This window comes from Protopterus annectens, chromosome 5.part0 (assembly GCF_019279795.1).
Source record: "Protopterus annectens isolate FY-2018-M chromosome 5.part0, PAN1.0, whole genome shotgun sequence".
In the NCBI taxonomy this organism is placed as follows: Eukaryota; Metazoa; Chordata; order Ceratodontiformes; family Protopteridae; genus Protopterus; species Protopterus annectens.
In genome coordinates, this window is record NC_056735.1 from 266,746,836 (window position 1) to 266,768,401 (window position 21,566).

The window sequence follows — 21,566 nt, forward strand, 5'->3', positions numbered from 1 at the left end:
GGACAGTTATCCTCATATTCACCTATGAACATAATTACATTCAGCACCAGCAATAATATTTTAGGTTGTTTTAACTTTTAAATATGTAAGACACCTTATATCTTTATGATAAAATAATGGTTCAAGGACCAGAATATTTTCAACAAAATGAATTGTTTCATCAATGTTTTGGAAGAAACATTGATAGAGTACTCTAATTACTTGGGCAGTTACTTATCAGTCTTTTAACAGCACAGTTACCTTTTGATTCCTGAGTTTTGCTCAACCACTGAGCTTCTCCTTTCTGACGTCTTATCTTAGGTATTTTCTGGTTGCCCTGGTGGCAAAAACAAAAAAGAAAATATCCTTTCATTCAGGTAGTGCAGTTAACTAAAATGGAATAAGTCCACATGTTAGCAAAATGAAAGAAGAAAAAGAGCACTGCTAAAAAAAGTAAAAAATATATATATAATACATATATATATATATATATATATATATATATATATATATATATATATAGGCACTGATATATCTGCCCCATTGCCAAGATAAGTGCTTTCATCTCCCTGAGCAGACTTTCAGGTTAGTTTCTATCCATAGAACTTTTATGCATTAACTGTATAATCACTCTCATTATACAATGCCTCCTCTAAAACGTGCACGCTGATTGGCCAGCCCAACCAGCGTGCCGTTAAATCCTCAATATACTAACGGAAAAGGTCCGGTCGCCCGGACTTTTCTGTTAGTATAAACACTATCTCGCTATGTTAAAAGAGTTTAACATAGCGACACAGGTTTAAAAAAAGCAACGCAGATCTCCGTTGCTTTTTTTAAAGCTGTCTCGCTATGTTAAACTCCTTTAACATAGCGACACAGTGTAAAAGCAACGGAGATCTTGCGATCTCCGTTGCTTTTAAACCTGTCTCGCTATGTTAAATGGGTTTAACATAGTGAGACAGCTTTAAAATAAGCAACGGAGATCTCCGTTGCTTATTTTAAAGCTGTCTCGCTATGTTAAACCCATTTAACATAGCGAGATTAAAAGCAACGGAGATCTTGCATTCTCCGTTGCTTTTGCCAACTCTGATGTACTGCGTAGGCATGCGCAGTACATCAGAACTGCCGCGGAACACCAGACAGCTGCGGAAGGGCAGCAAAGAGGCATTATACAATGCCATTATTTAAGAAAAGTAATTATTTCTTTTCTTAAATAATGTCATTATATAATAATAACACGCCTGGGTGTGGGTAATGCTGGATTTACCCACGGTTGTCTTTGTTTGGTCCCTCGGGCTTCGCCCTCGGGACCAAACCACGCCAACCGTGGGTAAATCCAGCATTACCCACACCCAGGCGTGGGTTATTGCTATAGTAACACAGGGCATATAATGTTGTTTCATAGTGTTAAACTGCATTATTTTATATTTATTCTGATATTCTTTCCAGTCTTTGCATCATTACTGACACATCCAAGTATCTAGTTAATTAATGCACCTGAGTCTTAACCTTTAGTTAATTACGTGTGAACTTTTTCATGGATTGTCACTCCTTTCTGATTCCTCTCTTACAGAAAAATAAAAATAAAAATGTAGCTTCTTCATGGGAGAATTACATTTCAGAATATACCATGTAATTAGTATAACTGCCGTGAGGAAGAATTTAGTCAAAGTGGAGGGCACTGGACTGTTTCATCTGCTTGTACTTTAGGAAAAGTCCATGTGGGAGAGAGTGCTGTGTGTGTAAGACTGTGCAAGGATGTGTATTAGATCAGAGAATATTTGTGTGTTTTAGTATGAGAAGGGCTGATGAAAGTCTGTGTTGGAATAAAATATCATTCCTTGGCAGTGTGTGTGTGTGTGTGTGTATGTGAAGTTGATAGTTAAAAGCATGCATGTATGTGTGATTGTGTAGTTAGTGTGTTAGTGTGCATGTATCAGACTGAGATCAGTAAGCAGTGGTGTTAAGAAGGTAAAGTTCCTGCTACAATGTCAAAGTTATTAAATTGTGTAAGTTTGGGGCTGCAGGGGGCTATCTTCAGTATTTTGTTTGAGAAGACATTGGAATGTGATATTGATTAGTGGGGTTCGATGATGCTAATTCCAACAAAGTTTTGTTTCAGGGAACTGATACAGACTGATCTTAGTATGTATGTATGTATGAACTAGAGACTTAAGTAGCTGGAACCTGTCCTTTAATTACATTTTAACTTCTCTGAAATGAATGTGGCCTCATCCTTCTGTGTTTCTACTATGCTCTGTCTTTTTCTTTCACTATCTCATTGTCCTTTCTCTCTGTCTGTGTTTGTACTGGCTTAAATCAGGGTAACATCTCGATTCTGTCCTATCAGATGAATGATCCCCTGTTGTTATAATATATCCCCATCTTTCTCATATACATGAAATAACTGCCAATGTTCCTCGTACAATAGCAGTATTTATGCATTAAGTGAATAAGACTGTCCTAGTATATAAACCCATCAGTAATGTGGACATTGACCCTTTTCTGTTATGGACTCTAACTGATCACATAATTTAGCTAGTGATGTGTTGACTTTGGCAAGCGTTATTGCTTACCTTTTCTGATTCTGTGTTTGCTTAACTCCCTGAGCTCTCCTGGAGCTAGAATGATACTTCTGCCAAACCCAAAGCTGCGGCATGCAAAACTTATGCACAGAGATGATGTCTCACTCCTAAAATTGTCGGTTTGTTTCTAGTATATCTTTCTTCATTGGGCTATATTTAGCCTGGTTATTTGTATTATATTGTCAGTTCAAGACTTGTTGTTTTTTCTTTTGATTCCAACCATTAGCTCTGCTTAGCTGGTGAGAAATATCTGCTTCACTGTATAAACAGAGGTTTTACCTGCATATATTGTAGCTGAAAATATATTTTTCTTATACCTTTCTAAATATTTCATCAAAGTTCTTTCTTTATAGTTCTGTCATTGCTACAAGATGCAATATGTTCAGTCCAGTTTCTGTTCATAATTATATGAAGAATTCAGAGGTAGCTTAAAGGCAGCGATGACAAAAGCATCACAAAACAAAACTGAAGAGCACTATCGGGTCTACTAAAATTGAGTCGATGAACCTGGGCAGGTAATTAAACATCCTTCTTTCAGTTATGTAAGAAAACTTAGAAATAGTCCTCTACATTGTCTCCTCTTCTGACCCAATAGACATTGCCAATATCCTTGTAAATTAATTTATTATTAACTTCACCTATTGAGACTTCTTTCTAAACCATGAAATATCTTAATCACCCCCAAGTTATCTCTAAAGATCATTTACTGAAAGTATTAACCAAGACCAAACATACTTCCTCCATGTAGTATGGAGATAAACCTAGTTCCTTAATTAATAGTGTTAAAATGCCCTTGCAGACATATCTTTCCAACAGTTTAATCTACATGCAGATACTGGTTTTATCCTTGATGAGTGATGCACTACAGTGGTGATGACCCTCCATAATGGTGGTTTCAAATATGACTTAGGTATCAGCCTTAAAAGCCTCATCTGCAAAGTCATGAAATGTATTATAACCAACCTCAAAAACTGCAATATTAAAATCTTATCTTATTATAAGCCCCAACAGTCTGGCTTTGTGATGGGTAGATCCTGTCTGCTGAATCTGGTAAACTTCCTTGAAAGGGTTACAGAGGCTGTAGATGGTGGCCATCCAGTACACAGCCTATATTGACCTTTGACATCATTCCCCATGCTGCCATCATACAAAAGCTAAATGCTTTAAAAATTGACCCATAAGTTGTACAATGGATAGCAAACTGGCTGAAAAGACAGGATCCACACAGTACGAGTCGCAGGTACCTTATGAAAAAGCATGAAAGTGACCAGTGGTGTCCCTCAGGGCTCAATGTTGGGACCTCTCCTGTTTGATATTTACTTCTCAGATCTCCAAGCAGACAGTCAAGACCTCTAACAAAGTTTGCAGATATCTGTAAATTGGGGGGTGTTGCAAAGTCTCCCTCCAACACCCAAACTCACTAAAATGAGATCCCCCAATAACATCTTGATGTACTAAAACTGGACCTAAACTAAATGCTGAAGAGTATAGTATCACCACTTTCTGTAGGCAACCCTCTCCTCATTATACCACATAGACAACATACCACTACAAAATACAAATGCAGCCAGGGACATAGGCTCTTGGTATGAGAGCTCCCTGTCTTATGACCATGCTGTGAAAACTATTGTTAGAAAATGCTTTTATTTGGAATAACTAATTGGAAAAGGAATGTAATCAAGCTCTTAAGAGGTAACCACTCCCTTATACTTATCATTGACCAGGCCAGTTATTGAGCACAACACATTGTTTGGCATGTATCTTACTAAACATATGAAACAAATAGAAAGACCCAAGGTTTCCTAATCAAAACAATCATAGGCAAACATTCCCTGAAATAGAAAGAGAGGCTGAAGCTCTATCCCTTTATTGAGTGTCTTACAGACTTTTGAGGGGGGCTTTCTGTTTTTTTTCCATGCCATTAGTGACTCAGTTGTCCTGGATCTCCTGTGTCTTGACATGTTCAATATTTCCATCAATACTAGAAACAGTGATCTAAATCTTCACCAACAAATAAATAAATAAAATATGATGGATAAGTCTATAACCTAGTGACTCCCGAACCTCTGGAATAACCTTCCCGTGCATGTTAAGCAGTGCAATTCACTAACTTCCTTTAAATAAAACCTAGATGACTGGATGGGTGTCAACAAATTTAGTGTAGGGTTTACTGGTATAACCCGGTTTCCTCCCATATTCCAAAGACATGCAGTAGGTGGATTGGACACTCTAAACTGGCCATAGGTGTGAGTGTGCATGTGAGTTTGTGGTGTGGAAGAATTACAGTGGCAGGGCTAGCCACCCAGCAGTATAAACCTTTGCTCTAAATGATTGTCATTGTTGAAGTGACATCCTGACCCCTGTGCAAAAATGGGAAAAGGGGTTGTGGATTAATGGATGAATAACTTAAATATTCACATCCAGGATGCCCTAGTATGTTCCTGTTGTATTCTTTTCAATTTCTGATGCTTGTTTTCTTATAAAGTTTCCATGCCATACTCAAGTTTGGGTCTAATGTAACTTACAAACAATGACTTCATCATTTCTGATTCCCTAGACTTTATAAATCTCTATAACTATCATTATTGAATTGGTTAATATGACTAGAAAAACTCAAAGCTGGATCTACCTTTATATCCAGGTCCTTAAATGAATCTACAGTTTCAATCATTGTGCTCTCTATTAAATATTCACATTTCAGTCTATGTATTCCAAATGTCATATGCTTAATTTTTTATGCATTTATTATATATCATTCTTACTGTAGAACAACTCAGATGAGAAAAATATATCCCCATCCATGTGAAGCAGAGTTCTTCCCTAACCCAGTTCAAGTGCAGCTTGGACAATTGGATGGTAAACTGGAAATTAATCCCTAGTTTGACACCTATGTCTCTAATGGACACAGGTAATCTGTAAATGGTTCATCTACCAGGCCCATGCTTACACTTATTAAGGGAATCAGAATTTGTCAGAGATTTGGGATGCATGGCTAGGCTTAAAAAGGGCCTTTTGGTTGTTAGCCTTGTAAACATCTATGAACCTATGAAAAATGCAATCTAAACAAGGATGTGCCTAGAACAGTGCCCTGTGGGACACTCTGACTGTAACCTAAAATTTCACTTGTTCATTTGCTGTATGATACTTGCCATATCCTATTTATAAGCTGTATAGCTAGCCAATAAGCGATCCAGCTAACATCCTTTGAGATATAGCTCAAACTCCTGAGCAGTTTACCATTGCACTGAAATGGTCTGGCATTGCCACAGGACTTTACACTATAATATGCAGGTCATGTGCCATTTGCATGACTATCAGATCTTTTTACATATCCAAGACCATGTTTTAATAAAAGTAACTTTTCATTCTTTAGAGTTTAACTGTGGAATGGTCCATATACCTCTTTAGTATCTTCACTCATCTAACATACCTGGAGAATTTTTCCAGGCCATTTGCACTGGATGCCTGGTATTGCTTTTGATATATTCTATGCTGCACTGTGATTTCATGTGAAGATACAACTTCAGAAGTGTCTCTCTGTAGCTCTTGGCTGACTCATCTTTCACAGTTGCCTTTTTTATGTGATAGGATTGTTTGTGCCAATCCTGGGTGCTCATCTTTCTATTAAGTTGATTTTGATGCATTTGTCTTGTATGAGTGCCTGTGATTTGTTTAATACAGCTTACTGCCTTCTCCATGAACTGTATAGGCCTCTTGCTCTTACTACTTTAGCCACTACATCACATTCTGGTTCTAGACTTCCATGACCTTTGATTCTTACTTTAGCTTAATCATGTCAATGTAGTAGTGCTCTGCAGTTCCTATCATAGTGGCATTTCTGTAACTGCTGAGTTCTGCCCACCATTTCTTTATTTCCTTTGCTATGTATTGATTTTCATACATTAGTAATGTTTTTCAACATTCTGCACTTCAACAGTTGAGATGGCGAGAAACTGAATCCTTGTAGTACAGTATAGCATGGTGAAAATTCTCATAGCTTTCACTACACAACTTTTTCTCATATGAGTCATCTTTGTTTTGATAGTACTTTTCACTCATCAGTTTGACTGAGGACAGCATGTACTGGACTTTATTGTTTAAATTCCCACTCATGTATACATTTACTAAATTTCAGAATTATGTATTGCAGGCGATTGTCAGATATAAGAATAATGGGTGCCTTCTGTCTAAAGAATATAGCCTTTAATGAAGTAATCAGAATTGCACCTGTTGTGCTTCTCAGTCTGATTTTTCTCAAATAACTTGGAATAATGACCCACACATATAAGTTATCTGGCTTTTCAAAATACGAAAAAAAAAATCTGTACCCACTCCATTCCATGGATGACCTGAAATAAGGCAAGCTAACATATTTCTGTCTGGATTATTGTTACGGAATGAACTGCAGATTCTGCTTTACTTATCTCTCTAGGTCAACGTTCCTAGTCACAATGTTATATCATTTGCCATTTCCCTGAATTTAACTATTCCAAGATGTGATTCCTGTTTCCCCTGAAGCAACTGTTTTTCTCATTTGTCAGCTTTGAACATCAAATCTTAGATACAATTCAGTTCTTCATTAAAAGGAAATAAGACTTTTTTATTCTCCTTACTGATGATTTTTACTCTCTCAGAGTGTTGATGGAGAAGTACAGAGAAGGTCAAAAGGAGTTGCATTGTGTCTTTGTGGATTTAGAGAAAGCATATGTCAGGGTGCCTAGCAGAGGAGTTGTGATATTGTATGAGGAAGCTGGGAGTGTCAGAGAAGTATGTAAGAGTGGTACAGGATATGTACATGGGTAATGTTACAGCGGTGAGGTCTGCGGTGGGAGTGATGGATGCATTTAAGGTGGAGGTGGGATTACATCAAGGATCAGCTCTGAGCCCTTTCTTATTTGCAATGGTGATGGACAGGTTGACAGATGAGATCAGACAGGAGTCACCGTGGACTATGATGTTTGCAGATGACATTGTGATCTGTAGTGAGTGTAGGGTACAGGTGGAGGAGACCCTGGAGAGGTGGAGATATGCTCTAGATAGAAGAGGAATGAAGGTCAGCAGGACTAAGACAGAATATATGTGTGTGAATGAGAGGGAGGTTAGAGGAATGGTGAGGATGCAGAAAGTAGAGGTGGCGAAGGTGAATGAGTTTAAATACTTGGAATCAACAGTTCAGAGTAATGGTGAGTGTAGAAGAGTGGTGAAGAAGAGAGTGCAGGCAGGATGGAGTAGGTGGAGAAGAGTGTCAGGAGTGATTTGTGACAGATGAGTACCAGTAAGAGTGAAAGGGAAGGTCTACAAGAGGGTAGTGAGACCAGCTATGTTATATGGGTTGGATACAGTGGCATTGACAAAAAGGCAGGAGTCAGAGCTTGATGTGGCAGAGCTGAAGATTTTAAGATTTGCACTGGGTGTGACGAGGATGGACAGGATTAGGAAAAAGTATATTAGGGTTGGAAGGTTTGGAGACAAAGCCAGAGAGGCAAGATTACATTGGTTTGGACATGTGCTGAGGAGGGATGCAGGGTATATTGGGAAAAAGATGCTAAGGATGAAGCTGCCAGGTAACAGGAAAAGAGGAAGGCCTAAGATAAGGTTTATGGATGTGGTGAGAGAGGACATGCAGGTGGTTGGTGTGACAGAGCAAGATGCAAAGGACAGGAAGAAATGGAAACAGTTGATCTGCTGTGGCGACCCCTAACGGGAGCAGCCAAAAGAGGAAGAAGAAGACTGATGATTCTTACTCAGGCTATCCTCTTGTTGGAAATCTTTCACTAGCTAAAATTTTGGTCAGTGTCAGTACTTCTCTGAAATTCCTTTGCTTACCTGTCTGTTGTGCGTAACTGTGCTATTAGAAAAATAATCTCTAGTTCTTATTCTAGCAGTGCCCACTAGTAAAATAATTAATGGATGAAAACTACGTAAAATAAAATGTGAGTTAAATAATATGCAAAATTATAAAGGCAGGATGGGTTAGAATAGCAATGAATATGAAAAGGAGAGCCATGTGAGAATGTAAGAAGAAGGGAGGGTAGGACTGATTCTAGCAATTTTTTATTTTTTTTTTTTCAATAATAATTCTTTATTTTTCTTTTTTTCTAAATGTTAATACAATACTACAACCTATTTACAATATATACATGAATGCTTCCAACAGTTACATATAGTCATTATACATAACTATACACTTCTAAATAGATATTACAGAAAAAAAAGAATACAAATCTAGTATCAATATAAGGCTTATCTATAGACAACTCCATAGTTAGTCTGTACTTCCCGGAGAAAAGTGGAATGGATGATTCTAGAAATTTAATTAAGGTTTGTGATAGTCGGTCAGTTAAAATATCTAAAATTCTTGATTTTTCTTCTGTAATTGGTAACTGTAGCATTTCAAAATGAGCCCCTAGTTCACATTATAGCAGCTGTCATTCATCTCTAGTAGATGTGCTGTGTTCAATATTTGGACTTTATGTACTTCCCTGCCTGATCTGTGTCTTATGTTTAGAACATACGTCTTCAGATTAACATCCTCTAAAAACTCAGAGGTACTTTGTGCAATGACTCTGAATATGTTTTGCAAACTTTTTGAGTATTCTGTCTACCTGTACCACTTTACTATAATTATTTTCATTGAATTTCCCTAATGCACACATTATTAATAACAGTTTCATGTCTGAGCAGATCTCCTGTACATTCATAAATTCTTTTGACCTACAAGCAGCTGATCTGTAAACAACTCCTATACCATACTGACTGAGTTTTATTTGGCACACATCTGATTTGTTTACATCACAGTATTTTAATTCTGCAGTATTTTTAACAAGTTTCTTGAACATTTCAAAAATATTCCTGTTTGTATTACCAGTCCTAGGCAAAGTATTTGTCTAACACTTGTTTTGGAGACATAGTTATCTCAGTCATGTGAGTTACAAACTTTGCATCTAGAACTAAGAAAAATAACATTTGTAGTTCTTTAGGCTACTTTTGGATCATAGGATCATAGGATCATTGATTACTAGGCTATTGAACTAGAGATCATTTTAAGCCTAACCATTTCATCCCAATGTAATACCATAGAAATGCTAGTCAATACCCAAGATTGCGTTTAGTGATGACTGCCATGTCCAGGAGAGTTGTGGGTGCTATCTCTGGTAAGAAGTTATGGAGCCCCATTCAGCCATCTAGGTTCCTCTTGAATAGTGTCATAGAGGTGCTCTGTTTCACATGAATTGGTAGCTGTTCTAAAGATGCAGCAGTCACTGGGAGATAAATCTGTCCCTCCAGCATGTCCTGTTTAAGCTGCAGGCCATATTTAGGTCCCTGGAATGGATAGTCCTAGTCCCGTTTCATTTACGGATATGCAGCAAGTTCATTAGGTTTGGGTCTTGGATTGCTCTGTAGGCAAGGCATAAATCTCACCTCAGAAGGAGTGTAGTAACAAAGACTTCAGTCGGTTTGTGTAAGGCACATGCTGGAGCCCCTTGATCTTCTTTAATAGAAACCTCTTAGGTCTCTCCAATTGCTGCAGGTGCTTAGTATGGTACATGCTGAACATGGCAGTATGCTCAATTATGTGCTGGATAAGTGCCGAGTATAGGGGGTTTATAACTTCTTTTGCTCTTGAGGTGATGCCTTTACTAATTCAGTGTGCTACGTAGAAACCTTTCCTTACTACAGTAGACACATGATACTTGAAGCTAAGGTCACAGTCAACTTGTGATCCCAAGTCCCTTACCACTTCATGGGTACTTAGGGTACTGTTGTTGATTTGATAGTGTGAAGGGACATTGTTTGTACTGAAGGGAATAAGGATGCATTTCTTTTCATTCAGTTTGAGACCGTGAGTAATGCACCAGTCATTGGTCTGTGGGAGACCCTCCTGCAGTATACTGACATCATTTGGGCATTCAATAATTGCACCTAGTTTGCAGTCATCTGCAAAACTGGTCAGCCACAACCCCTTAGTTTTGACCTGAACTTCTGAGAAGTATATACCAATCAGTAGGGAGCCCAGCACTGATCCTGTGGCACCCCACTAGTAACAGGTCTGCTGGCTGATGTGGAGTCAACTACTTTGATAGTGTGTGTCTAGTTTGTGAGCCAGTTGGCAACCTATCTTACAAGAAAAGAATTTGCATTCAGTTTGCTAAGTTTATCGGTAATGTCTGAATGTGGGATTGTGTTGAAAGACTTTGCCAAGTCGATGTATTCTGTGCACAGATTTGCCCTTGTCAATGGCCTTGATCACATTTTCAAAGAAATCCACTAGATTTAATAGGCAAGATCTGCCCTTCACAAAGCTGAATTGGGTGGGATCCAGGGTTTGGAGGTCACCTATGTCTTTATTTATGAGGTCCATAATGACCCTCTGTTACTGCAGTTGGTCGGTTATAGCACAGCGGCATCTACAATTGTTGTTACCTCAGCCCAAACCAGAGCTGATGATTACAGCTGTTTTCCCCCAGCACAGACTCCTGAATCTTCTGCTACCACTGGGTCGTGTTCAGCCTTCCCAGTTACAAGCACAATTCAGCATTGTTGTTAACCCAACCCAACTTAGAGCTGATGACTACAGCTGTTTTGCCCCGACACAGACTCCTGAATCTTCTGCTAACACTGGGCCATGCTCAGCCTTCCCAGTTACAAGCACAATTCCGCATTATATGCTTACCTTAAAGTTCCTTGTACATGTGTATTAAGTTTTTTTAGGTACTGTATACTGAGCTGAGCTGACTGCACCTATCTCCTCTCTCTCTATTCCCTGCTCCTGCTCAGTTTTCCTACCATCTCTCTCCCATACTCTGCCCTCAAACTACTAAACTGTCGTACTTTCAAGCCATCCATAATTCTGCTCTCAAGGTATTTGAATTGTATTATTAAAGCCACTCTTCTTTCTATCTGTCGATATCTTACAAGACTCAACCAAGAAAAAATGGAAAAAGTACTACCAAATGAAAACTTTGGACTGTAAGCCCTTCCCGCAAACACAGCTTTATTCACTTGAAGTGCGATCAATACCAATACACTTTTCGTCAGGTGAGATTCCTGACTTCTTCAGAAATTAGCAAACATTAGTCCACTGGTTAAAATGGTTAATATACTATTCCAACAGTCAACAATATCCTGCCAATTAAAAATTGAATGTGCCTCGCCTCTCCAAAAGCGGAAGTAGGCACTAATATTGCAACCACAAAACACAAACGCAAATGAATCTGTAGATTAAAGCCAATAGTGAAAATAACGAAAATAATGTAAATACATCTGTTCACAGTCTGTTAAATAACTTACAACTAATATCTAAATCACATGAAATATGTTAATAAATTGTATATAATGCATACGAATACATCGTTGTTTTAATGCAGTATGTTAAAATTACTTGTATTGGTTATTTAACAAACCACCTACTGGCTATTTGAACCTACTGGTTCAATAGTCACCACAGGTCCCATTGTCTGTGTTAACTAATATGACAACAAAAAGTGAATCCTGAAACAGTTGTCAGTCCATGTTGGTTTGGCTATAAATATCAGCCTAACTTCCCTCATCTGACTTTCTCAAGTAAAATATAATTTTGTTATCTTTTATTGTTTATCCAGTTGTTCTATTATTAAAATTAATTAATTAATTAATTAATTAATTAATTAATTAATTAATATTGAAATATTTGAGAAAAAATGTGTGTTAAAAATGCATATTAAAATTATATTAAGAATTAAAAAATAACCCCATATGTATGTACAAATTCTATAATTAATAGTCAGCTGGGGTATAAAATTCTAATAGGTAAATAGATGAATAAATTAATGTTAATTTATATTATATGAATTCGATGATAAATTAGTTCAGTAGTAAATTATGTTAGAGTGGGGACTCTGATGGGCAAGTTAATATTAATGGAACCTATAATTCAATCCTCTCTACTACAGGGACTTATCTCTCTAAGTTTTTTGGTCTCAGAATGCATACTATGGAACTCATCTCATTTACACCTCGCCACTGGTTTGCATTTACACGTAGTTGCCAGAGGAGTTCTTTCCTTTCTAGTTTCAATTGGTCATAACCACCCCTGATGTCCCTAGTTTGTTGGTCAATGACCCTGAACCTGAACTCATGGCCTATATTATCATTGTGGTGCCTTGCTAGTGCATTACTTTGTTTGTTGTTTCTAATACTGTATATATGCTCATAAATCCTTTCTTTCAGTTGTCTATCGGTTTTCCCGATATAGAAAGCTGGGCATTGAATGCACTTTGCAAGGTACACCACCTGTTTACTATTGCAATTGGCCTTAATTTTAGTCTTAAATTTTAGATCACCAATTTCAAAATACCGTCCCTCATCAATGAATTGACAATATTTACACATATTACATTTAGATGTACCCGGTTGAATGGAATGAGGTTGCCTAGTGCCTTCCAGTATTTCTTTTAAGTTGTTGTTCTATTAAATGTAATATGTGTAAATATTGTCAATTCATTGATGAGGGATGGTATTTTGAAATTGGTGATCTAAAATTTAAGACTAAAATTAAGGCCAATTGCAATAGTAAACAGGTGGTGTACCTTGCAAAGTGCATTCAATGCCCAGCTTTCTATATCGGGAAAACCGATAGAAAACTGAAAGAAAGGATTTATGAGCATATATACAGTATTAGAAACAACAAACAAAGTAATGCACTAGCAAGGCATCACAATGATAATATAGGCCATGAGTTCAGGTTCAGGATCATTGACCAACAAACTAGGGACATCAGTGGTGGTTATGACCAATTGAAACGAGAAAGGAAAGAACTCATCTGGCAACTACATGTAAATGCAAACCAGTGGCCAGGTTTAAATGAGATGAGTTCCATAGTATGCATTCTGAGACTAAAAAACTTAGAGAGATAAGTCCCTGTAGTAGAGAGGATCGAATTATAGGTTCCATGAATATTAACTTGCCCATCAGAGTCCCCACTCTAACATAATTTACTACTGAACTAATTTATCATCGAATTCATATAATATAAATTAACATTAATTTATTCATCTATTTACCTATTAGAATTTTACACCCCAGCTGGCTATTAATTATAGAATTTGTACATACATATGGGGTTATTTTTTAATTCTTAATATAATTTTAATATACATTTTTAACACACATTTTTTTCTCAAATATTTCAATATTAATTAATTAATTAATTAATTTTAATAATAGAACAACTGGATAAACAATAAAAGATAACAAAATTATATTTTACTTGAGAAAGTCAGATGAGGGAAGTTAGGCTGATATTTATAGCCAAACCAACATGGACTGACAACTGTTTCAGGATTCACTTTTTGTTGTCATATTAGTTAACACAGACAATGGGACCTGTGGTGACTATTGAACCAGTAGGTTCAAATAGCCAGTAGGTGGTTTGTTAAATAACCAATACAAGTAATTTTAACATACTGCATTAAAACAACGATGTATTCGTATGCATTATATACAATTTATTAACATATTTCATGTGATTTAGATATTAGTTGTGTTATTTAACAGACTGTGAACAGATGTATTTACATTATTTTCGTTATTTTCACTATTGGCTTTAATCTACAGATTCATTTGCGTTTGTGTTTTGTGGTTGCAATGTTAGTGCCTACTTCCGCTTTTGGAGAGGCGAGGCACATTCAATTTTTAATTGGCAGGATATTGTTGACTGTTGGAATAGTATATTAACCATTTTAACCAGTGGACTAATGTTTGCTAATTTCTGAAGAAGTCAGGAATCTCAACTGACGAAAAGTGTATTGGTATTGATCGCACTTCAAGTGAATAAAGCTGTGTTTGCGGGAAGGGCTTCCAGTCCAAAGTTTTCATTTGATCTTACAAGACTCCCAATTCCCACTGCTCACCTCCTCCCTTTTTCTCTAACCCTGCTCCACTACAAGCTGCTTGAACGGGTCCTCTAACATAACCAGCCTCCAGGAATAGTACATACTGTTTTGGACTTCTCTGATAGATTCTTTTTTTTATTTTCCCTGTGGTCTTGCGGTGTGCTTCGTCATGGCCCGGCTCCTCCGTATTTCTCACTATGTTCAGCCTGTCTCCCTTTTTGACCTTTGACCCACCTTACATTCGCACTACTTTCAATTTCTTCCTCCCATAATGCCTTGCAGCATTTAAAACTGTTCAGTGGGTATTCACTCCTTCTCTTCCTCCCAAACTACCTTCTGTTACTGCAGTTGGCCAGTTACAGCACAGCGGTATCTACAATTGTAAATATAATTTTACTTCATGCTGTTTATTCTTACGCTTCTGTTTTATATTGCTTATATCATTTTCTGATTGTGTATGAGGTCTTTTACTTTACATCAAGAGGTGATAGGCACCTACTCAGCAGCATATGTAATTCAATCTTATTTTACTACCTCTGTCATTTTGTTGGTAATTGCTGCTGTTCTGTTTAAGTTCAACTGTTGCTTACTATTTGCCTGTACATTACCACAGCAAGCTCACCTAGGATTGCAAATATTTTTGTAGAAGGTGTAAAATGTGTAGCATTGCTATTATTCCTGTACTGCATGCCGACTTATAGATACTGTTGTACCTGGACTGGAAACGCTGTTGCAAACTGTGCAGCTATTTTAATATATGTTTCCATCAACTGAATTATTAGTTTTTGTTGCATGGTGTCTTCACTCCTGGCTGCTGACTATTACATTTGCAGCTGGTAGAGTCTGCCCCTCCATGTTTTGAGGCCTAACTTAGCTAGCTGCTGTATTTTATTCAGTAGCTCTGCTAATATAACTACTGGATAAGGACTTGCTGGTCTTGCAATTTAGCTATGAAGTGACCTTCCATTGTTGTGACAGCTGTCTGTTCCTAGCATAATGGTAACATTTACTGCCTAGGTACCTGTGTTAGTCTTTGGTCACTGCATAGGTGCTTACATTATCTTGCACCCTTAAACCACTCATGCCACTTGCAATCTGTCCTTCACATGCTGCATGTCTGTAGAACTGTAGGAATAATGTAATCTATAAATGCTCTTTGTATTGCAAAGGCTGATTCACTTGAGCTGCTGCTTTTATAAATAAGTAACAGTAACACTGCTGTTGAATTTTTTTTAAAGTGTACCAGCTGTGATATTTTTGTTTCTCTGCTTGCAATACTGTGTCTTGCAAGGAGCACTCTGCTACTACTTTGGTTTTCCTCCTGCTTTATCTTCCCTTACACCCTCTCCTAACCTGCTAAGAGTACCGATTGCCTTCCGTCTTCATAACTGGCTTACCTACATCTCTAAATTGTCTCTGCTTATCCATTAACAACTACTGATTCCTATTTGTCTAGTTTCCTTCCCTACTTTACCTACTTATCTCTACATCCCTCTGACCTCTCTTAATGTGTAATACTTGTGCCTCCTCAACACTTGCACTTACTTGACCCCTTAAATCTCTACTTTTATTTTATTTTCTAGGGTGTTACTCCAGCCCATCTCAGAGCTGATGACTACAGCTGTTTTGCCCCAGCACAGATTCCTGACTCCTGAATTTTCTGCTACCAGTGGGCCATGCTTAGCCTTCCTGCTGCTTTTATAAATAAGTAACACTGCTGTTGAATTTATTTTTAAAGTGTATCAGCTGTGATATTTTTTGTTTCTCTGCTTGCAATACTGTGTCTTGCAGGGAGAACTCTGCTACTACTTTGGTTTTCCTCCTGCTTTATCTTCCCCCTACACCCTCTCCTAACCTGCTAAGAGTACCAATTGCCTTCTGTCTTCATAACCGGCTTACCTACATCTCTTAATTGTGCCTCCTCAACACTTGCACTTACCTGATCCCTTAAATTTCTGCTTTTATTTTATTTTCTAGGGTGTTACCCCAGCCCATCTCAGAACTGATGACTACAGCTGTTTTGCTTCAGCACAGACTCCTGAATCTTCTGCTACCACTGGGCCATGCTCAGCCTTCCCAGTTACAAGCACAATTCAGCATTGTATGTTCACCCTAAAGTTCCTTGTACATGTGTATTAAGTGTTTTGTAGGTACTGTATGCTGAGCTGAGCTGACTGCACCTATCGCCTCTCTCTATTCTCTGTTCCTGCTCAGTTTTCCCACCTTCTCTCTCCCCTACTCTGCCCTCAAACTACTAAACTGTCATACAATCAAGCCACCCTTAATTCTGCTCTTAAGCTATTTAAATTGTATTATTAAAGCCACCCTTATTTCTATCTGTAGATACCTTACAAGACTCCCAGTTCACACTGCTCACCCCCTCCTTTTTTCTCTAACCCTGCTCCACTATGAGCTCTCTGACCTGGTCCTGTATCATAACTAGCCTCCAGGAATAGTACATACTTTTTTGGACATCTCTGATAGTTTCTTTTTTTATTTTCCCTGTGGTCTTGTGGTGTGCCTCATCATGGCTCAACCCACTCCATTCACCCTTGCTATGCTTGGGCTCATTCCACTCCCCTACCCAACCCCCATTCTCACCCACCCCTGCATCAATTTCCTTTATACCTACTCTCCTTTACTTGACCTCTAGACACTCCCTTTTTTCTTCTTTCACCTCCCATTAGATCTCTACCTCCCCATCCAATTAAATCTCTACCTCCCCTATCCTAGCCCCTCCTACTCTCCAATCACTCTTCAACTTTCTCCTCCCACCCACACTCAACCCTCTCATTCCTTTCCTCCCCATTACTCAGCACTACTAATTCCTCTTCACTAGCTGACATATTCATTGTTCACTTCATACTCCATACTTATCATTATATTCCTCCTACATTACTTATACTTAATCTTACCTATCCTTCATACTTATCACTATATTCCTCCTACATTACTTATACTTAATCTTATACATCCTTCTTCTTTCCCCACTATACCTCACTACCTATCACAATCATCTAACCTTATATGCAAGCTCTTCTACTTCCCCCTACCTTACTAATAACTTTACCCACCTCTCCTCTCCCATATCACCTTCTCTCTTCTCCTTTGCTGAACTCTCACTACTTAAAATAAAACTCCCACTTATTTTATTTGCTCACTATAAACCTAAACCCAAATTTCCCTTATTTCACTACATCATATCTACTTCACGTCTGTCACACCCTACATCTCTCAGGTGATATCCACTCCAATCCAGGCCCCCACAATAACCCAACGCCTTCCACCAACTCAAGTTACAATGTCCCATGAGTACCTGACTCAAGACACTGTCCCACTAGTACCTAACTCAAGACATTAACACCACTCATTCTACTCCATTAACTTCCACAGTATTCTAAACAAGATAACATAATTTAACTCCTGGATAGACCTTTATGTCCCAGATATAATCTCACTTTCTGAAACATGGCTCAAAACACATTAAAGGAGGTCAGAGGGATGTAGAGATAAGAAGGTGAGGTAAGGAAGGAAACAAGACAAATAGGAGTCAGTAGTTGTTAATGCAAACAATGAATTCCTCCCTCCCAACTATAACATCTTATGCCTTGACAGAACTCACAAAAAAGGTGGAGGTGTAGCTATTATGTACTCTGACCTCCTAACCATAACCTCTGTCACACCCCACCTTCCCCATTTCTCCCAGCTGAACTCCTCATTGCCAATTACAAACTCAACAAATACTAAAACCTTAAGAATAACTGCTATCTATATACTCCCAGGTGACAACATATCCCTTCTAGAAGAAATTCTTCAGTGGTTGACTATTAGCAACATACTTAATGAAACTGTCATCCTTAGAGACATTAATATTAACTGGCTCACTGTCTCCTCAAACTCCTCACCCACTAGCATTCATCCTCATGGTTTCACCCAGCTTATCTCCTCTTCTACTTTTATCCATAAACCCACAAACTCTAGCTCCTTCATTGACTTGAATTTAGTATCCCATCCTAACCTCTATCAGCACCCTGAATGCCTCCCAGACTGTATTAGTGATCACTCCCTTATATGAGTCCTAAGGTCCTCCCCTCACCTCCCCAAACCTCACAAATTCAAAGAATGTTGTAAGCTAACCAACTACAATCCAGAGACTCTTAATAACCTTCTCTCCTCCATTGACTAGTCATTTTCTTCCACCTCCCCTTAGATGAGGCCATTCTCCAGTTCAACACTATCTTCCTTAACATCTTAATCTCTTTAGCACCCCCCAGAATAGTTAGAGTTAAATCTCGCTACTCACCCTGGCTTACCCAGTCTACCTGTGTTATTATCCAAAACAGAGATTCTGCCTGGAAACATTGGATAAAAACAAAATCTCTCACCTAATACAACAAATATAGGGAACTTTGCAACCTGGCTAAGAAAAACATACACATTGATAAGAAAAACTTCTACCATGACTCTCTGTCCATACAATCTGGAATTCTGTCAACCATATTCTCCACTCTAGAAACCCGTCTACACCCAACCTCTGCCCCAATAGCACTCCCCAAGAAACTGCAAACACTTTTAACACTTACTTCATTGACACCATTAGTAAGCTCATGCCATCTTCTAATCCAAAAAATCACTCCCTTCCCACCACCCCCTACCACAATGCTGCCCTTTCTCATTAAATCCTATCCCAACCTCCTATATTAAAAACCTCCTACTCAAAATTAAAGTGTGTTTCCCTTATGCTCACAACCTGCCCCCATTCTTCCAAAAGGCTGCAACCAGCTCCCTAGCATATCCAGTTTCCATCCTCAGCAATCTCTCTCTCTGAATCCATTGTCCTAACTCTTTGGAAGAAATTTCACACTATACCTATTCACAAAGGGGGTAACTCTGTTGAAATTTCTAACTATTGCCCCATTGCATACTGTCTCCCCTCTTCAAACTTCTTGAGCACTGTGGGCATAAACAACTTATGTCCTAACTCTGTCAAAACAATCTTATCACCCCTACCTAGCATGGCTTCTGCCCCCATCACAGCACTACAACAGGTCTCATCTCCTTTACTAACTCCATCTCCCTAGCCAGAGACAATAATAAGCTACTGTCCTGCCTATTCTTAGATCTCTCTAAAACCTTTGACACTGTCTCCCACCCTTTCTTTCTCTCTAAACTGACCAAACTTAATCTCTCCCCTTCTACTATCTCTTGGTTTGTTAGCCATCTCTCTAACAGACAGCAATTGGTCAGATGGCTCAATAGTCTATCACCTTTTCTCCCCGTACAAATGGGTGTTCCACAAGGTTCTATTCTTGGCCCTCTTCTCTTTAAGATCTTTGCTAACCAGCTACACACATCCTGTCCTCAGTCTTCCCTTATACAGTATGCTAATGACTCACCTGTCATCTCCATTGCTGACAACCGTTCTGACCTGTACTCACTCACTCAAACCTCATTCAATCTAGCTGAATCTTGGCTTACTAGCAACCAACTGATAATGAACCCCAAAAAGATAAAACCTCTCCAGTTTCTACCTAAATCTCTTAACCATCTCAAATCATCTTTCTCAATCTCTTCCCTCAATAACACTACTATTTTACCTGACTCCCACACAAAGCTCCTAGGAGTAATCATTGACGACCAACTTAAATTTGACCTCCAAGTACACCATTCTATAAAGAAAATCCACCAAAAACTTGGCCTATTCTACAGACACCAAAGGTTCCTTACTCACAACTCCAGAATTTCACTTTACCATGCTTTTCTCCTACCTAACATCTTCTACTGCTCTCAAATCCTTACTAACCTACAGTCATATTTGCTATCTAAACTGGAAACCACATACAATAAAGTTGCTAGATTTGCAGCTAACATGCCACCTAAATCTCACCACTGTCTTGCTCTTCAAACTCATAACTGGCTAGAATTTGCCAACCACCTCTTACTGAGCCAATTACTTATTATCCACTTTATCCTAAACAAGCCACCCCCCCCCTGCCCTAGCATATCCTGTATCATGTCTCTCTATAACCCACTATGTTCCTTTTAGGAGCTCTGACCTAGGGCTCCTACAAGTCTACAAACCCAAAAAGTCATTTGGACAAAACTTCTACAGCTACCTTCTAGCACTAGCATGACATAAACTTCATATGTCCCTTAGAAATATAACCCATACACATGTTTTCAGGACTGCCCTCAAAAATCACCTAATCTATGCCTAGAAATGTAACTGCAACCACCCCACTTAATATTTTCCTTTAGTTCTCCTTCCCTCTCTTCTTACCCCCTACCCCTTTCCCCATTACCCACTACCTACTCTCTTCTCTGCTTGGTAATATTTTTACTACCTACGTCTCATGTTTATTCCTGCCAACCCTTACCCCCTGTACTATTTGATACCTCTTAATTCTCTCTCTCCATGTTATCTCACAACATAATAAGTAACTCTTGATCCTAGCCATATTCTCTTCTTCCTCATCTCTCCTTCCTCTTGCTAACCACTTCTTTACTCACTTCTCATCTTCTTCTGCCCTACTCACAGAGTTCTTCTTTAATTATGTTATAACTTCCACTCCTGTTAAAATGATTTTACACTTCTTATGATACTTCCTTTTTCTCAAAACAATTACTGTGCATTTTATTATTTATTAAGTCTGTAATCAAGAATTTATATATTTTATTACTATTCATTTAATTTATGTTCTTTGGAGCTTTTCTCCCTGGGCTTCCACTGAAAAAGGGCTCAAACTCAGATGGACTATCTCGGTCAATAAATGTCAAATAAATGAATAAGTAAATAAATAAATAAATAAATAAATCAATAAATAAAGAAATAAGTAAATACGTTCCATGGCCTTACAGATGAGGCTGATCATGCTTATGGGTCTGTAATTCCCTAGGTCTGTTGCTAGGCCACCTTTGTGGAGAGGAATGATTGTTGCTGTTCTCCATTCCACAGGAACAAAGCCTGTGATTAGACTATAATTGAAAAGTGTACTTAGTGGTGATGCCAGTTCATGTTTTAGCCTGTTTAGAAGACAGCCTGGGATGTCATTTGCTGTCAGCAATAGGAAATGCTCCTTTTCAGTTGATCTCTTCATCTTTTGCAGATCAATACAAATGTGTATCCCAT